Source organism: Lontra canadensis, unplaced genomic scaffold, assembly GCF_010015895.1.
Source record: "Lontra canadensis isolate GAN:19392208 unplaced genomic scaffold, GSC_riverotter_1.0 scaffold16, whole genome shotgun sequence".
Lineage (NCBI taxonomy): Eukaryota > Metazoa > Chordata > Mammalia > Carnivora > Mustelidae > Lontra > Lontra canadensis.
In genome coordinates, this window is record NW_022631010.1 from 23,940,845 (window position 1) to 23,959,461 (window position 18,617).

Genomic DNA, 18,617 nt, shown 5'->3' on the forward strand with positions numbered 1-18,617 from the left:
TGTTAACACATTTCTCAATAACTGAAAATGATGTCCCTTTCAACTCTTCTTGCTGGGAGGAAAATTCATAATGTCCATGTCTACATGAAGACAATGGAACATTTATAAGACAGTTAAGCAGGTGGCAGCTGGAATGTGTCACAGTACAGAGAATTTTTATGTGTGATAAAACATACATAATACAGAATTGACCATTTTGACCATTTTTTAGAGTACAGTTCAGTGGTATTAAGTGCATTCACATTGTTCTGTACCATCACCACCATTCATCTCCAGAACTTTTTCATTATCCTAAACTAAATCCCTATATCCATTTAAAGAGCAACTCTCAGGGGCACCTGGGTGGCTCAGTGGGTTAAAGCCTCTGCCTTCGGCTCAGGTCATGATCCCAGGGTCCTGGGATCGAGCCCCACATGGCGCTCTCTGCTAGGCGGGGAGCCTGCTTCCCTTCCTCTCTCTCTGCCTCTCTCTCTGCCTACTTGTGATCTCTCTCTCTCTCTCTGTCAAATAAATAAACACAATCTTTAAAAAAAAAAAAAAAGAGCAACTCTCATAGCCCCATTCCCCTAGCCTCTGAAAACCAGCATTCCACTTCTGTTTCCATGAGTTTGAGTATTCTAGGTACCTCAAATAAATGATGCAAATACCATACAATATGTGTCCTCTTGTGTGGCTTATTTCACTTAGCATAATGTTTTCAAAGTCCATCCATGTCATAGCATACATCAAAACTTCTTTTCTTAAAAAAAGCTGAATTATCCATTGTATACGATACCACATTTTGTTCATCCATTTATCGGTCAATGGACACTCTGATTCCTTCTACCTTTTAACAGTTGTTAGTAACGTTGTCATAAACATTGGTATACAAATACCTCTTGAAGTCCCTGCTTTCAGTTTTTTGGGGTGTATACCAAGAAGTGGAGTTGCTGGATCATATGGCAAATCTTCATTTAATTTTTTTTAGGAAACACCATAATGTTTTCCATAGCAGATGCCTCATTTTACATTCCCAAAAGTATGCACCAGGGCTCCAATTTCTGCATGTTCTTGCCACCACTTGCTATTTTGATATTTGTTTTTGTTTTCTTTTGTAATAGCCACGCTAATATCTGTGAAGTGTTATTAAACTTTTGATTTGCATTTCCCTTATGATTAGTGATACTGAGCATCATTTTAAGTGTTAATTGGCCTTTTGAATATCTTCTTTGTAGAAGTGTCTATTCAGCTTGGACCATTTTTAAATCGGATTGTTCAGTGTTTTGATTGTTGTCAAGTTAGCAAAATTTAGATGAATAGCCTAGTTGTGGTGGATTTGTCATCTCAAAAATTGTAATAAAAATGGAGATAAATATTGTAATGGGTCATATTTTACTTCATTGTTGAAATGATTGTTGAATAAATATAATACATTTTTAGTCGGTGAAGGGAGATTTATTTTTCATGGAACTCATTCTGAACGAATCATGTACTTCTATATTTAGTGGAATTCTCCCCTTCCACAGGTATTTCTTTTGGACTCCTATAATCAGAGAACACAGTCAAGAGAAGTGTTTTCTTGTGGTATTTCTCCTCTCATCTCTTTCCTACCTTCCGTTTGCTCTTTTCTTCTTGCTGTGAAACAGCAATGTTACCGGCAGCAGGATTGTTTCTGTTTGTGTTGGAAGCAGACCTCCCAGCCCAGTTGGGGTGAAATGGAGCCACATTCAGTATCCTCCTGACCACACAGAATTTTGTCACCATGCCCTGCACCATGCCTTCACCTGACTGCTTGTTCATCTGGCCTTGGACAGGTCTCCTCAGCACTTAAAGCCCCTTTCCCCCTGTGAGTAAATCTGTATCTGGCATCACCTCACATAACTGTGTGCTGATGACCTAAGGCCTGGCCTGGAAACTGCTACAACTGCCTAGACTCTTGGTCCTTCTCTCTTGCACCCTCACCATTACCTGCACAAAAGGGATCATCCGAACCTCTGCCCAGCCCACTAACTCTCTACAGCATCCAACAGCCTCACTGGAAATTTTAACAGACACATATAACCACTTACCCTGAGTCAGGCACTGTCCTTGGCATGTAATAGTAACTCACTGAAATCTTATAATAACCCTATGTGTCCTATTATTATTCCCATTTCACAAATGTGGAAACTATGGCAAGGAGCAGAAAAGCAAATTGCCTGGGGACACACAACCAGTAAGTGGTGGGAGCCAGGGAGTAGCTCCTACGACTTCTTAACCACCATTGCAGGCTGCCTTTGGGATTTGCTTGACCTCAGAGGAAACTTGTCCAGGTCCTTCTCCCTCCCAGTCTCAACACCTGCCACTCACCAACCCTCCCCCCACCCACTTTAAAGCAAGTCACCAGGAGGAATTTTTGCAACATTGAGTCTTTTTATCGAAGATACACTTTAAGGCTGAAACATAGAACTTGGCATTAAGGATATTATTATATCCTTCTCTCAGCTTCATCCAATCTGCTGTCATCCCTCTTCCTCATATTCTTGATTGATGGACTGATGCACCATTGAGGAATTGCTAAATTGAAACAAAACGAGATCAGGGTTGAGTTAATCTTACAGCTGATTTCTATGTAACTCTTATTTCTCATGAGATGAGACTCACAAAGATGAACCATGAGGATGGCCGTATGTGGCCACAGACCAAGACAAAAATGCTCCAATTATGATTTATCTTCTTTTTTGGAGAGAAATTATTAGAAAGGGCAAACATTCTAAAATAATACAGTGATTATAGTCTGTGGTCAGGAATCTAGAATATTAATATGTGACAGCATCATAAGTGAAAATCCCCTGCTAATTCATCACAGCTTCTATTTGAAGTTCCCTCAAATCACTAAATCCAAAGCCAAACCATGTTGTCCCAGATTCTCCTGCATTGAAGATCTTTGCAAGATGCCACAAGTCTGAATTTATCAAACCACAAAGGGATTTCAGTTCTTTCTCTCAACCCCCAGCTTGGAACTGAATCTCAAGAGAAGGCCCCTAGCCCAACAGTGTGGACAGGTCACACCTGTCCTCTGGTGAGAAGGGAAAAAAAATGAACAGTTTCAGAGAGATGGTAAGAACCTGGCCCCAGGAATAATGGCCATCTGAGGGACCAGCTGTAAAAAAGAGGGAAGGAGTCCAGATGGAGGGAATATGTCAAATGAGGAAAGAGAGAAGGAAGGAGAGCAAGTATAGGCAGAAGCAGTAATGAATGACAGAAAGGGTTGGTCAGCACCCTGCCATGAGTTACCTCTTAGTTAAACGCTTAAACCAATGTAGAAACTGAGGCACAGAGAAGAGTGGATGCAAGATTGCTCAGCATTGAGGCAGAGAGAGAAGTAAACAAAGGGCTACTCTGCTCTGCAGAATGACTTCTGACACTACGGTTTGCAGTGTTGTTCTGGGTATTGTGGCAGATTCTCCAGGCTACGTAACAGAGGAGAGGCGATAACTGAAGAAGAGGGATGGCATAGTTATTATTGACAGATGATATAACTGAATTTTTAGAAAGCCTGAAAAATTAGTTACAGTTTTAGAATACCCAAATAAGGTGATGTTGCTGGATACAAAGCAAATACACCAAAACTAAATAGCTTTCCAAATATAAGCAATCATTTATTCAAAAAGGATAAGAAACTATATGAATCACATGAGCAAAAATACACCAAAAAAAAAAACCCCAAAACCCACAAAAGAATGGCTTTAAGAATAAATGTGTAATAGTAAAACAGAAACACCACCACAAAATTTGCCTGAAGATCATAAAATCTTAGTAATTGGAAAACATAGTGCAAGACAGAGGATGAGTAGATTATGGCACAATGTCAGTTTTTCCCAAATGAGTGCATCAGATGAATAACTTCCATTAAAATCTTGATGGAATTTCTTTTGAATATGTTAGAGAAATTTTTCTGAAAATAAAGAGAACAGAATAGCCAGGACTTAAAAAAAGGAAACAAACAAATAAACAATACTGGGTGTGGCTCCTCTTAGCAGATACAAAATGCAACAACTAACAGTAGCTACCATGTGTAACCCCTCTGTGATAAATACCATGCCATGACTTTCCTGAACTGCCACATTTCCCTTCCCCCAACAACCTTATGCAGAGGGACCACAAGTACTCCCTTCCAACAGGAGCCAGGGAGTTTGTGTACCACTTTACAAAGGCCCACGGTTAATGTTGTATAGCACCCTCTAATTCAGTACCCACCTGCCATGCTTCGAGCTACAAAAGTTGCCATGCTTTGAGCTACAAAATGTCAAGCCAGGTGGCATTGGTGCCTAATCAACAATGAGTCGATGGACCAGAAATGAGTAGCCTGGATTCACTGTTAAAATAACCACCCCATCCCCCCAAGCAAAGAAGATCTTTAAGAGGTGCTGAGCAATTACTTGTTTATTTCAGAAAAAGAAAACAAACATTCTCACATTATGTGACCTACTAAAACAAAGTCTAACAGGATTAAGGAGCGAAATGGGAAAAAACATGGGGCACCTGGGTGGCTCAGTGGGTTAAAGCCTCTGCCTTCCGCTCAGGTCATGATCCCGGGGTCCTAGGATTGAGCCCTGAATCAGGCTCTCTGCTCAGCGGGGAGCCTGCTTGCCCCTCTCTCTCTGCCTGCCTCTCTGCCTACTTGTGATCTCTCTCTGTGTGTGAAATAAATAAAAAAATCTTAAAAAAAAAATGGGAAAAAACGAAAACAAGTACAAAAGAATCTCCAACACAGAAAAATATGTGAGAGTCTAGCCACTCTCATGTTGGAGAAATGCTTTCTATGAAAGAAATCTGAAGGGAAAACTAATAAGATCTAATGATTCAAAATGTCAAAGATATCTTAACCAAATATCTTAAATTGGTTAAAATTATAATCAAATATACATACTGAATGTAGAAAGTGCCCATATAGCCTAATAATATGTATCAAGCTGATTGAAAGTTCTTGTCCTGTGATTCCCTATTCTTGTTCAAAGACTTTACTCTAAGGGAAGCCACCAGCAATGAGGCCAAAGGTGAGAGGGTTGCCCAGCAACAAACTTGGTAAAAGTTGCTATATCGTCTAACTGGAGAAACAAATTCAATAGGAAAAAAGATTAACTAATTCTGTGCATTTCTATGATACGTAAGTTGCCATTAGCATGGTGTTTTCAAAGAACATGTAATGACATGGGAAGCTCTCAGGACAAAAGTTTGAGTATATGTACATCCGGAAAGAGAAAAATAATTGTCAGATTATACACTAAAGGGTCAAAGATGGTGATGGGAGTGGGTGGGAATGACCAGAAAGTCTTTTTTTTTTTTTCAATTTTATTTAAATTCCAGTTAGTTAACACAGGGTAATAGTTTCATATGCACAATTTTGTAATTCAACACCCCCATACAATGACTAGCGTTCACCACAGGTGCACTCCTTAGTCCCATCAGCTGTTTATCCCATTCCCCACCCACCTTCTTTCTAATGACCATCAGTTTGTTTTTTCAGTCTGTTTCCTAGTGTTTGTCTCTCTTTTTTGTCCCTCTGCTCATTTGTTTTGTGTCTTAAATTCCATATACGTATGAAATCATGTGGTATTTATCTTTCTCTGAATGACTTGTTTCACTTTGCATAATACTTTTTAGTTGCAGCCACGTTGTTGCAAAAAGCAAGGTTTCATTCTGTTTTTATGGCTGAGTGATATCCCATTGTCTTAATCTTCTTTATCTCCTTTATCCATTCATTTGTCAGTGGACACTTGGACTGTTTCCATAACTTGACTATTATAGATAATACTGTTATAAACATAGGGGTGCATGCATCTCTTTGAATTAATATTTTTGTGTTCTTTGGGTAAATACCCAGTAGTGCAATTGCTGGATTACAGGGTAGCTCTATTTTTAACTTTCTGAGAAACTTCTATACTGTTTTCCAGAGTGCTGCACCAGTTTGCATTGTCACCAACAGCACAGAAAGTTTCCCTGTTGTCCATATCCTCGCCAGCACCTGTTGTAGAAAGTCTTACTTTTACGTTCTCTTTTAATTTCTGTAATATTTTACGTTTGCACACTAAAAATAATCCACATTTGTAATTGGAAAAGGAGAAGAAATTTAAAACGAAAACACTAGATTCAAAATTGCATATCAAATATTACTATAAATTTTGGTTATTCATACATAAGTGTAAATATATTTTTATTTTATTTTATTTATTTATTTTTTAAAGATTTTATTTATTTACTTGACACAGAGAAAGAGAGATCACAAGTAGGCAGAGAGGCAGGCAGAGAGGGAGGGGGAAGCAGGCTCCCTGCTGAGCAGAGAGCCCAATGTGGGGCTTGATCCCAGGACCCTGAGATCATGACCTGAGCTGAAGGCAGAGGCTTTAACCCACTGAGCCACCCAGGTGCCCTTTTTTTTTTTAATCTTTTTTTTTTTTTTTCAACATAACAGTATTCATTGTTTTTGTACCACACCCAGTGCTCCATGCAGTCCGTGCCCTCTCTAATACCTACCACCTGGTTCCCCCAACCTCCCACCCCCCCACCTCTTCAAACCTTTCAGATTGTTTTTCAGAGTCCATAGTCTCTCATTGTTCACCTCCTCTTCCAATTTCCCCCAACTCCCTTCTCCTAACTCCCCATGTCCTCCATGCTATTTGTTATGTTCCACAAATAAGTGAAACCATATGATAATTGACTCTCTCTGCTTGGCTTATATTTTTTTAATCATAGTAATTATCAGAAAGGAAGCATGATTGGTAGCTATTTCTTTTTTTTTTTTTTAAGATTTTATATACTTATTTGACAGAGAGAGAGCATGTGCACAAGCAAGGGGAGAAGCAGCAGAGGGAGAACCCGGTTCCCTGCTGAACAGGGAGCCTGACATGGGGTTTGATCCAGATCATAACAGGAGCTGAAGGCAGACGCTTAACCAACTGAGCCACCCAGGAGCCCACTTTCTATTTCTTCAGTCATGAAGCTGATTGTTCCAGAGGCTACACCAATGCACCTCCCTCCCTGAACTAATTTTTGTACTTTCACAATCTGATGTGTATTATTTTATTGTTTTAATAAGAAAAATAAATAATGTGCTAATGTAAATACAAATCTCAAAATTGTTCAGCTTTTCCACTTCCTGCAAAGCAGATTTTTGTGTGTTGTTTTATGGCATGCATGAACAAGCCATTTCACATGCCTGTGTCTCTGGTTTAAGTTATACAAAAACCATCCCATTTTCCTTTGTAAGGGTGTCATTTAAATGTTCAGGTATAGGTGGGTGTAGTATGGGTGGGGAGGACAAGGCCCCTTTCCCCAGCATCACATTCAGGAGTAGTGGTGGCAGGTGGGGGTTAGGAAGCCAGTGGGACAGAGCAGAGACCTTCATGGCTCAGGAGGACATCAGCAGAAGAATGTGGCAACTGGGTATTACAAGAGCTTGACCCAAGGAAAAAAATTTCTGGACAGAGACTGTGTAGAATTTTCCCTTCTCCTGCACTAGGGAGAAGGAAGCATTGCTGGCAGCATCTGGAGCTGCAGGTGCGACAGATTTGAACACCAACGGGATGCGAAACTTTCTACTGAATTTTTTTTACAGTAATGTTTGTATTTGAAAACACGACTTACTGCTGTAAGTTCTCTTCATCCCACCTGACGCAGCCAGAGTGAAATGAGAGAGGGCTGTGGGGTTCTGTAAACAGTGAGAGAAGCAGGGAAAGTAGGAGTAACTGTTCAGAAGAAGAGAGGAATGTCGATTTGCCCAGCACGTGTCTCTCCGTGTATCAACATCCCTTTCCCTGCAGAACATGTTTTCCTACCTCCTCACACCCTGGACTCTTTTTACCAACTTTTCTTTTCACACCATGCTAATTCATGCCTTGCAAGCCTTTTTTTATCCCGCTGTGTGGCTGACAAACCTCCAAGTCAGTAGGTGGTCATGGAATTGTGCCCCAGATCCTGTAAGGGAAGTAGGTGTGGAGTTGACATGACTCAGGACAGGATCTTTCGGCACCAGTTCTGGGAGCTTCCAGATTATAGAACACACGTCCTGTCAGCCGCGAACACAAAGGGGCACCTCGTTTGGGCCCCAGGCAGGCAGAGAGGCCAGACAGCACCTGTGTTCCACGAGGTGGCCTTCCTTCCGTACCCACGATCGGCAGAACCGTGTCCGCAGACTTGGCAGCCTAAACAGGCAGGACGTTTCCAAACATAACCTGCCATTGAAGAGATCAGTGTTATTTCGTCTGCACGGGGGTGTCACTGGCAGCCGGTCTCTCTGACTTCAGCTGACACACCACTGTGGCAGGCAGCCAGGCCAGGTTCGGCCAACTCAGAAGTCTGGCTGGGGTTTCCATGCCTCTTGTACACCGTCAGAAAAGAGCTATTCTTGCAGATTGCTCATTAATTGGCAAAACAAACATTTTGTTCTCTGGTGTGATTTGGGTACCAATTCCAAGGCACAGATGTATATTTTTAGATCTTCTTATGTGACACTTGGATCTTCTTGTCATGCAAATTCTTTTTCTTTTCTTACGTCCCCTGGTGAAATATTTTTCTCACAAAACACTAAAACCTCACACAGCCAGTCCAGCAGGGAAACTGAACGACGAGGATGGGATTCGAACCCATGCGTGCAGAGCACAATGGATTAGCAGTCCATCGCCTTAACCACTCGGCCACCTCGTCACTTACATTTGTGTCCTCTTTTATATACAATTTAAAGAGCAGTCAGAAGAGCTGTTTATTACCCCAGTCCCGGGAGAATAGAGGCCCAGCGGTCGATCTAGGGAGATGAAAGATTGAACAGCAGATTATTCAGGCAGAATGTTCCCCTCAATACATAGAGTATTCCAAGTGCTTTTACCCTTTGTAAATCTGTTCAGCATGTCTGCAAAAATGAAAGTATAAGCCTTTTTGCTTTCCATGGTAAAAGCAGGGAAATTAAAAGGGAGAGGGGAATAAACAATCCTTAACTTTGGCATAGCTGAAAATAGATGTCTTCTTGGGTAATATTCTCATTCTTTCCTGGATTATGGGGGAGGGTGCTTTTAAACATCCCCAGGCCCAGGCCATACACAAGAACAATGAAATCACAATTTCAGGAATTTGAGCTTGCAGATAGCCACAGTGAGCAACCAAGTCCGAGAACTAAGATTTTGTTAACCTTTCAGGTGCCCTGGTCTCTCTGTGTACATGAGTGTTTGGAGGGGATGTCACCTCAAGCTGGCATCTGATTTAGTCCTTGTAGGAGGAGTGGTGTAGAAGGGCAGGGTCAATTCCAGCCCAGCAAGGTACAGCAGCACAAGCATGGGGAACAGAATTCTGCTTTGTCCCAGCAATCTAATTCACTGGTAACTCCAGAGTATCTGCAGACCCTCAGGAGACTTCCAGGAGCCCCTCATGGCTCTGCTCACATCGCTGCCTGTGGGGAGTCTCTAAACGGCTCTGGGTGCATAGTGACATGGGTCATATTTTATCACTTCTCACTCACCCCTCACCTCTTAGAGAAAGTCATGGCTGTCAAGGACTGCATCTTTCCTGTACGTTCCCTACATCACCTATGTTTTAGGATCCGCTAAATATTTTTAAGGGAATGGGTAGATGAATTAATCAATTGATGTAAATATTTCCTTGGTTTGTCATCAATTCATTTCAATTCATTATATTTTTATTTAGTGCCTTCTATGTAACTGGCCCCCTGGTGTAGACTCTGGAGCTATAATTCCAAATAGGAGGGAGCCCCTGCAAATCTTTGGTGTCCAAAGTTTCCCCCAGGACCCCTCCACCACAAGACTCCTCTGTCCTGTAACGTGCATGTTAATTCCCATTCTTCCCTTGATTTTTCTCACACTGCCCCTCCCTCTCCATGGAAGGTTTTGGACAAAGAGAAAAAAAGTGCATTTGGGATTGAATCAGCTCCTGCAAATGGGTGCTGAAAGCCCTGCTTATTTTAGTGCAAATGTTTTACACCAGGGCTACCTTCAGGAGTCTCTCTCCAACCGGCAGGGGCTGGGGGGTGAGTACTTTTTCAGAGAGGAATAGAATTTAATATAAGCATTCCTTGCCCTCCCTCCCACCCCCACCCTCCAAAATTACCTGATCCTGAGGGCAAGAACCTGGTCTCAGATTGTCTATAAAACCAGCTGTTCCAATATCTGAACTCACAGAACTGCCCTCAAGTTAATTTGGAATTTGGATTGAAATCATGTTCCAAGTTTTGCCCTAATTCAGTCAGCCAACAGGTATTTCTGGGTCCTTCATGGAGGCCCTGGTACTGTACCCTTAGGTTTTATTTCTCTGGAGCCCAAAAAGGTGAAATCCACAAAACTAATTCACAGGTTACAGAAAAAAGTACAGATTGGTGTATTCCCCTGCACTGTGAAGACTCTGTGTACCTTCTCCCGCAGGATACACGTGTTGTCTTTCCTTAACAGAACTTTGCACCTATCCAACATAGGTGCTTTCTTTGGCAGTAAATGGATTCTTATTTGAGAAAGAATTGCCAAATTGTTATGGGGCTGCTATTTGAAGCCTACATGGAAGTCAACGATTCACCTGGCCATGACTTTGAAGGAAATGTCTGTCTGACATCTCTGAATACTGTTTATGCCCTGACCTGTTGGAAGAGATTTCCAGAGAGCTAAATGTCACGAACTTTAAGGTCCAGGAAATAGAATCTTGTTAGCAAAGGCTTGTGTTTAATTTTGTCTTACCTCCTATAATGAGGAAAACGTCACCTAATGTTACATAAAAACTCCCCTATGTTATTACAGATCTTAGAGCCTGTCTTAAAACAGTCCCATCCAGGAAATTCCAAGTCAGGAACAAGAGTGGTGGGGACCGGCCTGAAGTGTGATGAACTTGTGTGTCACAGGTATTTCATTTCTAAGAAAACTGACCAGTTGAAAGCACAGTAGGTTATTTATAAAGTAATGACAGAGGGGCGCCTGGGTGGCTCAGGTCATGGTCTCAGGGTCTTGGGATTGAGCCCCCATCCGGCTCTCTGCTCAGCAGGGAGCCTGCTTCCCCCCCGCCGACCCCCACCACCGCCTGCTTCTCTGCCTACTTGTGATCTCTATCAAGTAAATAAATAAAATCCTTAAAAAAAGAAGGAATGATAGAACTTGAAGATTGAGTGCCCATGATGACATTTCGACAACATCTATACAACGTGTGCAATTTATAATATGAGTTATTAGAATAGTTGTGGTTTCTGCAAATTTTACATGGAAAAACTGGGGAATGCTTGATGCTTGACTAATCCACTATGGAGGGCCCTCTGAAGAAGAGGTGAGCCGTGTAGCAAGTGCCCACAAGTGTAGGTGATTCAAAGACAGTGAGGGTGTCTTTCATAACTGTCCCATAATAATTTATATTTACTTAACAATTGTGGGAGTCGATCTCAAAGTTTAGGCATAATGTTTTTTAAATACATGGTTTGTTTCAGTACTTATGAGCCGTAATTAGAAATAATATATGGGGGTGTATTTTGCTTTCTTTATTACTCTTTTTTGTTTCCTGAAATTTAAGCTGGGCCCATATGAACAACATGGGACCTTTTCTTGGTGGAATATCATAGTGACAGAACTACCATGACAAAAAAAGGACTCTTAGGATAGTATTTGGGTAATTAAATTCTAATGTAAATGATGCTGTCTTCAACCCTCGATTCCAGTACTGAGAGTCCCTCTTTTCTATGTAGCAAGTAGGCAGTGCACTAGTATGTAACCAACCCTGGTAAAAATAGATTTTTTCCCCTAAACAGTATGCCATAGGGGCACCTGCGTGGCTCAGTTGGTTAAACATCTGCCTTCGGCTCAGATCATGATCCCAGTGTCCTGGGATTGAGCCTCACATTGGCCTCTCTGTTCACTGGGGAGCCTGCTTTTCCTCTCCCTCTGCCTACTGCTCCCACCGCTTGTGCACTCGCTCTCTCTGTCAAATAAATAAAATCTTAAAAAAAAAAAAAAACAGTATGCCATAGCTCATCATAAATATTCATTAGCTTTTAACTATCTGGTGAAATACAATTTAAAAATACTATAATATCCTGAAAGCACAAAGAAAATACTTTTCATTTGAGAAAAGCAAACGAAGCAACCATTTCCTTAATCCCTTTAAAATTTTCTGTAGTTTACATTTTTGAGAATGCATTTCCTTCTAGATTTTAAAAATAATGTAAATATTTAGGCAGCTACCAAGATATGTTAAATTGAATATATATTATATTTGTATTTCTTTTTTGGTGGTTCTGGACTCACTTTATGGACAACATAATTTTGGGAGACTCACACAAACTACATGAAAAATGCTTTTAAAATTTATTCTATTTTGATTTCATTAATAAATGAATTTTTCAATGTAAACAACAACAACAAAAAGATATGGCATATCTCCTATATGCACCTAATCTAGGGTTAATGTAATTTCTGTAACCAAGTTCTGCAGGTTTGATTCCCAAAGCCATGTTTTAAAATCCTTTTCCTATGCTCCAAAGTCCATGTGCGCATTCTTGCTGCAAACGCACCAACCACGCACGGTGCTGTATGTCTTGAAGTGAAAGTTTAAAACGCCAAAGGAAAGTTCATTAGAATGACTTTGTAATCTTGAAAAAAATCAAATATAAGAAATATCCAAAGTATTTCTATTTGTCTAGCAAAAGAATGTTAGAAAGTAAACAGTGATTCTGAATCATCACCAGTTTGATTAAAGTTTCTACCTCTTTAGGTTTGAAAATTTTTTTTCTTCCTCGGTCTCAAAAAGCTTCCTGACATAAAATGTATCTATGTCAAGGTGACACTTTACACTGTGGGTTTTTTTTTAAAGATTTTATTTATTTATTTGACAGAGATCACAAGCAGGCAGAGAGAGAGGAGAAAGCAGGCTTCCCGTGGAGCAGAGAGCCCGATGTGGGGCTCGATCCCAGGACTCTGGGATCATGACCTGAGCTGAAGGCAGAGGCTTGAACCCACTGAGCCACCCAGGCGCCCCTACATTGTGGTTTTTGAAAGGTGGTGGAGGAGTTCCTGGAGGAGAAAGAGGCTGACACAAAATACAAGTGTCATTTTCCCTGGGAAAAGAGTGTCACAATTGTCCCTGTGATTTTAGCAGTGACAGTGTTTCAAAAGGATACCTTAAAACTGAAACGGGACTTCTGAGTTTAGAACTGCCTGTGTAAATCTGGGACTGCATTGCCCAGTTTTTCAGTTTCCTATGTAAAGCGACACATCAGAGAGACTGGATATTCTCTTCACTGCCTGCCACCCTTGCCCATGACACGGGCTTCAGAAAACAGAAAGGTGGCCCCCAGGCTGACTCAAGTTCTGGTGTCTGAGAGACACTTGGGGCCCATCCATGCTTTTTTTTTTTCTTTTTTTATTATATGTGTTATATTTCCAGGTGGATAAACACCTGGTTCAACCTTTTGTTTACCTCAGGAGGGAGGTATCAGAACCACAACAAATAGAAAGAACTTCCCTCCACCTGCTCCGCAGGACGAAATAATCCATAGCGAATACCCTGTGTTTCACTTTCTTTGTTTTGCCATAAGAACCATGCCCCCTCCCCAACCCCGCCATGAAAGTACTAAGTGAACTAATTGTTGCATTGTTTTTCTTGGCGTGATTTTTGTGTTTTATTAGTTTCTCCACTTCACATTGCTAGTGATTTAACTTCACCCCAGCATCTGAAATGCTGCAGTCCGATAAAATAAGTAAATTAATAAAGTATAAAGTGCTTCCAAGCCCGGCAGACACCTTTTTGTATGCTGTGATTTTACTGCTCTTCCCAGCTGATATTTATAATTCGGCCATATGTGGTTATAAAGATTTATTATGAGCCTGTGGAATAAGTTCTGTTAATGTGTACAGAAAACGTCCAAGTTTTGACTCTGTAAGCCTTGGGGATTTCTAATAAGATGAAGCCATTTTGATCGCCAGCCAAGCAGTGTGCAGTTGGAGTGAGGCCTCGGACTGACAAAGGGCTTAGCTATGCGTCCTAGACTATACTTGCCCTGTGTGTGGGTTTGCTCAAAATGTTTGCAGAGCTTAGGTAGGTATTTTTCTTCCTCATCACCATCCTCATCTGAGAAGAGTTGAAGTTTGAGACTCTGTTGACTAAAAGTCAGAATGGAAAATTTTAAGACGATAAATAAAGGCCGAAAAAAAATTCCAGGGTAGAGCCATCAGAAGTATAGTGAATAGGGCATCTGTACCTGATCTCCTCGCCCCGCACCACCACCAACCTTGTCTGGCCAGAGGCTGGTGACTCTGAGTTCATCAGGAGACAGAAAATTGCAGACATTGGCGGGTACTAACCTCCCCGCCCCACCTCCTCTTCCTTGGCCAGTAGAAAAGAAGGACTGGGCCTTTCCTTTTATGCCTTCCTTCATTTTCTGAAACTTCTCTTGCCCTTAATGTATATGTGTATTTTCCAAGCAAATTCATGCCATGTGAAAAAGAGAAAGATCTCAAAATGAACCAACAGAGTGAGACAGCTCAAAAAGTATGCAGCAATTTTCTCAAGCTTAACTGCATTAGAATCACCTGGGGAAGGCTTTAAAGATACTAAAATGTCCGGTTCATTTTTTTCCCCCCAGAATGCTGCCTGGGCATTTTTTTTTTTCTTAGAAGATCCCCAGGTGAAGAAGGAGAAGGAGAAGGTCTCCAGGTGATTCTAATGTGAAGCCCAAGTCATGGCCCACTGGTTTAAACCCTAATTCTAAGTGAATTTTCACAGAAGTCTTGAAAATAATTAATATTTTTCTACTGCCAGAACTTGACAATCTCCGAAGATTGCTTGAGAAGCAATATTTATTAACAAGGAAGAGCTCAGGTGCTGAAAAAAAATCTGCTCTGACAAAAGAAAGCCAAACACCTGAGAGAAAAGATAGGACCTGAGCTTACCAGAGTAGGTATCTTGAAGTTTTTGGAGGGTGTTGTAAAATTTCTGCACAGCACCATGTTTTTTAAAGATTTTATTTATTTATTTGAGAGAGGGAGACAGCATGAGTAGTGGGCAGAAGGAGAGGGAGAAGTGGACTCCCTGCTGAGCAGGGAGCTTGAATTCGGGACTTGATCCCAGGACCCTGAGATCATGACCTGAGCCAAAGGCTGATGCTTAACCAACTGAGCCACCCAGGTGCCCCTACCCTTTCTTTTATTAGTGTGGTATATCATGTGGATAGGCAATTACTTAAAAATAAAATCTTAAAAAATAAGAATAAGAATACAGTGGATTTCCCAGGGTTGTTAAGGATTAAATAAGACAACTTATGAGGTGGTAAGCATGGTACCTGGCATGGAGGGAGTCCTCAATGAGTGGTTTGATGTGTGGGAGAAGTGGTAGCAGCAACAAGAGTCACCCAGTGCCCTTTTGCACAACACCATTTCCCCTTTATTCATCCCCTCCTCGGGTGCCCAGAAAGTTCTAGATCTTTTCCCAGTTTTAGCTTACAATTGAATTATTCCCCCTCTAGCTCTTTTTCTAGCAGATCTGTGAAGTGCCATATTAGATTGTACTTAATTAATCCCCAAATATCTGTATATGATGATTTAATATATGATTCCATTATCATCAACATTATAAGATGATTTTGATATTTATCCTAAATAAGCAATGAATATAGACTTTTGGGTATTCAGTAATCCTAGACTGACAATACACAAATTCTTAGTACCTCCCTTCTGACCAAACAACATTCTCCAAAGCTTATCCATCCTTTAAATAGGGAGCTCTGGACATATAGCGGGTTCATGATTGGACCATGTGATATTTCCTATCAATTTCCTTTCCAAAACATGTCTGAAATCCATCTGTCCTCCCAGTTTCCACTGCTACCACCCCTTCCCAGGCCACTGTTGTTTCCAGAGTTAGTTACCACAAGCCTCTACTTTGTCTTCCTCCAAATCCAGTTTCTGCCTGAGTTGTCACCCACCTCACACTGCCCTCCACTCAAAGCTTCCCAATACCTTTCCACTACCCTAAAAATAAAATACAAACTCCTCACCTTCCATGGGCACTGTTGGGTCTTCTTAACCCCACTTGCCATGCTCTCTGACGTCAGTGTGGGTGTTTGGCTCCCTGGCCAGCTCAGGCTCTTTGCTACTGGGAGCCTTTGCTGTGCTGTTCCTTCTACCAGGCATGCTATCTGCCTGTTTCAGCCCAGAAGTCTCTGATTAACTAACTGGAACCTCTTCACACAGGAAGGACCTGCTCTTTCAGATTGCTCATTACTTGGCAAAACAAACATTTTGTTCTCTAGTGCGATTTGGGTACCAATTCCAAGACACAGATACATATTTTTAGATCCTCTTACATGACATTTGAATATTTTTGTCAGATGAGTTCTTTTTCTTTTCTCACATCTACTGGTGAAATATTTTTCTCACAAAATACTAAAACCTCACATAGCCAGTCCGACAGGAAACTGAATGATAGGGATAGGATTCAAACCCATGCCTGCAGAGGACAATGGATTAGCAATCCATAGCCTTAAGCACTTGGCCAATGTCTAAGGCAGTCCATCCCTTTATTATTCTCTATCTCAGCCTGCCATTTGCCCCTTCATAACAATTAAAATTTGCAGTCATCTTGTTCATTTTGTCTATTTGTATATTTAGCTGTTCTATGCCTGCCTCTTCCATGAGAAGGGAAGTTCTTTGATGACATGGACCAAGACATTTACCATTTTAATCACAATTTGAATAAAATGTGCCTGGCATGTATTGAGCAGTCAAGAAGTATTTGTTAAATGCTAGCAGAAATAAAAGGAAATAATCTCTAGAGGTCCCTGGGTGGCTCAGTGTGTTAAGCCTCTGCCTTCGGCTCAGGTCATGATCTCAGGGTCCTGGGATCGAGCCCCATATCGGGAATCTCTCCTCAACAGGGACCCTGCTTCCCCCTCCCCCTCTGCCTGCCACTCTGCCTACTTGTGATCTCTCTCTCTCTCTGTGTCAAATAAATAAATAAAATCTTAAAAGAAAAGAAAAGAAAAGAAAAGAATCTCTCTTCTTTCTTTCCTGTCTTTTTTAACTTACCAGTCTTTGGTCTGCTGTTAGTGCAGCTGAGATGGAATCCAGGTGACAACCTCTGCTTTACCTTCTTCTGGAAGTAACTCAGGGCCATTTTTAACTCTTAATGTTTGGACTTGGGAATTAGGAAATAAACTCCAGATAGTATAATAGCACCAGTGGACACATGCTGAGCTCTATGTGACATGCATCACGTTAGACATTTTACTCTTTAGTTCTTATAAGACAGTGAATCAGGAACTGATTCTTCCCATTCTATACATTAATTAGTACACTGGAGCTCAAAAAGGAGAAGGACAACCCAAGATCATGTAACTGATGTGCTGGAAGTAAGTATTTTGACAGCAGATCTTCTATCCTAATCCACTTCCGTTCACTCCTCAGGAGGCAGTACAGTTTTATGAGTATACTTTACAAATTGGCTCAGATAGTGACATCAAATTTTACATGATGGTAAAATGGTGGTTACATTAAGAATGCTAGTTCCTCCAATCTTCCCAATCCTGCACCTGCACACTTGTGCAGTTTTAAACCAAAGTAAGGGTTTTTACATTTATTTCCTTTGAATAGCATCACATTTATTTCAGTGAATCATTCTTCAAGTTTTTTTTTTTTAAATGTCAGTGAACATTTAGAATGAAAAGGACATAAATTCCAGAGCAACACAGGCCTGAATTCAGACCCTGGTCCACAGTGGAGGGTGTGTGATTTGGACAGGTTAATTAAACTTTTTGAACGTTGGTTTGCTCCTTAGTAAAATGAGAGTGCCAAGGTGTAGCTTTATGTGAAAGCTAAAAAGATGGTACCTGTAAAGCACATGGCCATGCACTTTACATGCAGGCCCTCCATCAATGTCAGCGTCTGCTTCTTGGCCTGTGCAACAACTAGCTCTTCCAGCTGTGTTATCCGAACTTTGCAGACAGTAGACTCTTTTTCTATAGATTTTATGTCATCCATCAAGCAAACGGGCTTTTAAGAGAAGCTGTCTCTTCCCCTAAACATCATCCCAGGGATCAACCCACATAGTTGTGATCAGAATTGCCTTGATTTGCAAGGAACCTGAGCAACATTACCCTACTGCAGCTGAGAATTTTTTTCTCTTGATCGTGTTAATGTCATTATACTCTATCTTAAGCCTCTTGGATGTCTGAATAAATGTTGGTATAAAGTGTGGTAAAATGAATCCCGAAAATGAATGTGTCCATCAATGTGACTAGGAATTCAGTCCAGGAGAAGTGAAAATTTATAAACTCCCTTTCCATGTCCAGAAGTGGCTTCATACATAGGACAGTCATCTGTCTATTGATCCTGACTTGGAAAAGCACAAAAATGTCTCTTGTAATACATGGGAAAGCTCCCCAGCAGTCTGCCTACTATTTCAAAACTTTAATAGGATTTGACAATTACTGAAGGGTAAGGCTATAAACGTAGAAGGCTATGCTATTTTCACTGAATAATTTGTCTGATTAATTCATAATTACTCACTGTCACCTAGCTGAAGTCAGGATTGATAAGTCATCCTAGGAAGAAAACAATCAGTGAATCACAAAAGTAAAGGAAAAAGGAGTTCGGGTTTACAAAACCAGAACAAGTCTAAGTAAGAAAGGA

At 41.0% G+C, this 18,617-nt stretch overlaps 1 non-coding gene across 1 annotated transcript; it reads right to left on the reverse strand.

Moving 5' to 3' along the window:
• Positions 1-8,582: 8,582 nt before the first annotated feature.
• Positions 8,583-8,664, reverse strand: TRNAS-GCU. Its single transcript has one exon. It is a non-coding gene; the product is annotated as a tRNA-Ser (tRNA).
• Positions 8,665-18,617: the final 9,953 nt, after the last annotated feature.